Below are 3307 nucleotides of genomic sequence, written 5' to 3'. Positions count from 1 at the left end.
TCAGCTACTGTTCAAGTGCCAAGCTTGCCTGCCTGCTGCTCTGCCTCCTGCCATAGTGGTCATGGATGCACCTTCTGAAGAGGTAAGCTCCCAATACGCTACTTTTTCTCTAAGTTGCCTTGGTCATGGTGTCTCATCACAGCAACTGAAAATTGACTGAAACCCTGGGATAACTGGGATTACAGATGTGAGCCACCATGCTTGATTCTGGCCAGTGTTTTATGGTATATGTTTTAAATGACATTAGTCTTTTTTTTCCCCTTGTCTTTTGAGGCAAAGTCTTACTGTATATAGTTCAGGCTGGGCTAGAACTTGATATGTAGACCAGGCTGCCCTCCAGCCCATGCCCTGTGAGCACCAGGTTAACAACTGTGTGCCACCATGTGTACCACCATGTGTGCCTTATATGGGTCTTTATATGTTAGAGGGTTTCTCATAGAAACATATATTTAGGTTTTGCCTTTTCAATTTTTTTTCCAGTTAGGCATTCTCTTTTATTTTCTTTATTTACTGTTATTGTGCATATTTGGAGAGTGTGCATGTGTGTGTGTGTGTGTGTGTGTGTGTGTGTGTGTGTGTGTTGGTATGGGAGTGTATATGCCATGGTTCATGTGTGGAGGTCAGAGGGCAACTTTTCAGGCAACTTTTCAGAGTCAGGCCCTCCACTGTGGTTGTGAGCGACCCAATTCAGGTCATCAGACCTACACACAGTAAGTACTTTTCCCTTCCGGCCATCTTGCTGGCCTTGGTATTCTTTTAATTAATAATCTACACATAACAATTGAGACAATATGGTTGCTGATACAATTAGGTTTAAAGTTACCATCTTGCCAAACATTCTTCACTTGCTCTACTTCTTTTATTTTTAAGACTTAAAAATAAATTATGCGTGTGTGTGTGTGTGTGTGTGTGTGTGCCTGCAGGAAGGTCCCTGTGTCTGGAAAGTCTTCTAAAATTCCTTTCTACTTATAGAGCTTTGAACTTATAGTGTGTGTGTGTGTTATACCATGGCACACCCTCGGAAGTTAGAAGACAACTTTGTGAAGTCAAATATCTTTTTCCATCCTTAATGTAGACCCACATTAAGGACCAGATTTAACTCTTGGGTAGCCAACACATCTTTAGCAATTTCCACATCTTCCAACAGCTTTTAAAACTGTCATTCACTCCTGTTGAGGTTTGGTCTGTTGCTATGTATTGTAATCTAAATACTGGCCCCCAAGATCTGGTCGTCCCCAAGATCTGGTCATCCCCAAGATCTGGTCGCCCCCAAGATCTGGTCACCCCCAAGATCTGGTCGCCCCAATGAGGAGATTCTCAAGGATGAGGAGATCCTCACTCACACCAAGTAATGCTATGTGACCTTGCTCCTTAATTTAAAACTATTGGCTAAATAAAGATGCCTACAGCCTGTAGCTGGGCAGGAGAGGTAGGCGAAGTTTTGGTTGGCAGGCTTGGGGTCTGAGGCAGAGACTATGAGGAGAGCAGAGAAAGAGAAGAGAGAAGATGCCATGGGGTAGGTGGATCACGAGAACATGGCCATGAGGACCCGCCTGTTAGAGTAGGAGCAGCCCAGGCTGAACATGGCAAGCTATATCTCAGGGTTATTGGACAGGGAAGTAGATGAAATAGCCCTGAGGGTTGATATCTGCCCAGCTTTCATGCTTTTAAGGCTTACTCTAAATATAAAGGTTTTGTGGTTTTTATTAGGAAGTAAAAGAGCTATCGTGGGGTAGTGTCTTAGGGTTTCCATTGCTGTGAACAGACACCATGACCGAGGCAAGTCTTATAAAGGAGAACATTTAATTGAGGCTGGCTTACAGGTTCAGAGGTTCAGTCCATTATCATCATGGCAGGAAGCACGGCAGTGTCCAGGCAGGCTGAGAGTTCTCCATCTTCTTTTTTTTTTCCCCCGTTTTTCAAGATAGGGTTTTTCTGTGTAGCCCTGGCTGTCCTGGAACTCACTCTGTAGACCAGGCTGGCCTCAAACTCAGAAATCTGCCTGCCTCTGCCTCCCAAGTACTGGGATTAAAGTAGTGCGCCACCTCCGCCCGGTAGTGAGAATTATCCATCTTCATCCAAAGGAAGCCACACCTTCCCTTCCTTCAACTAGGCCACACCCACTCCAAAAGGCCACACCTCCTAATAGTGCCATTCCCTGGGCCAAGCATACTCAAACCACCACAGGCAGAACCCCCACCCCTACCCCTGATTCATATTTGCCACAACACACTCCATCATTTATTTTCCGATGTGCATAGATTGACTTCTAGCAAGAGATCTGCTATGGTTTCCTTCCTACATACTGGGACTTTTAAAAAACCTCTCTTTGTTTTCTCCATGTCCCCCTTTCTAAGTCAAGCGCTTTCATATGCTATTCCTGGACATGTACTTTTTTAGCTTTCCTGTTCATCTTGGCGTCAGCGAGTTGTTGTGACCTACAGTTTGGTGTCTGCCATAATTTTGGAAAATTCTCAGCCACTATTTATCCAGATATTCCTTGTACATTCTTCTCTGTTTCTTGCAACCAAGGTTCACACTGGTGAGTGACGTTTGGCCCTGGTTTTTAGCTGCGGATGTTTTGGTCCCTTTCATTTGTGTCACAGATTGGGAAACTCCTACTAAAGTTTGTCAGTTCTTTCCTCAACCATGACGAGTCTGCTAATGAGCACCCCTAAATAGATTTCCTTCCTTTTTCCTTTCCGTTTGCTCATCTACCATGCTTTCATCTTTTCCATTTCACCTTTAACACAGTGGCCTCAGTTATTCAAGTCCTATGGCAAACAATTCCAACATTAGCACTGTCCCTGTGTCTGATGACTCCACTGTGTTCTGTCGTCTGCTGGGGTTGGAACTTCCCATGTGACTCTGGGACATGTCCCTGCCTTCCTCCAGGCACGGGAGTCTCCCCCTCTTCCTCCAGCTCCACAGAACGTTCAGTAGTGTCCTGGGGTATTGCTCTTTCTGCTGCGGAGAAGCGCTTTGTTCCCTAGGGGAAGTGTAGTGAGATCTGGATGAGGTTTCGTGTCCATCCCTGCATTAGCTGCTTTAGAGGAGCTGGAGTATCTGACAGAACAACTTCTGGGGTACCTGACAGAACAACTTAAGGACTGAGAGACTTAGTTTTGCTCATGGTTTCAGAGAGTCTTAGTCCGTCATGGTGGCAGACTTCATGGCAGGGGAAGTGCATGGGTTCTTTACATAGCAGTAAACCAGGAAGCAGAGACTGGGACAAGAGCCAGGAGTTATATATAACATAACGTTCAAAGGCTGACTCTTTGTTTTTGGTTTTTTTTTTTTTTTTTTT

Source organism: Mastomys coucha, unplaced genomic scaffold (genome assembly GCF_008632895.1).
Source record: "Mastomys coucha isolate ucsf_1 unplaced genomic scaffold, UCSF_Mcou_1 pScaffold13, whole genome shotgun sequence".
In the NCBI taxonomy this organism is placed as follows: Eukaryota; Metazoa; Chordata; class Mammalia; order Rodentia; family Muridae; genus Mastomys; species Mastomys coucha.
Note: the sequence above shows the minus strand (reverse complement) of the source record.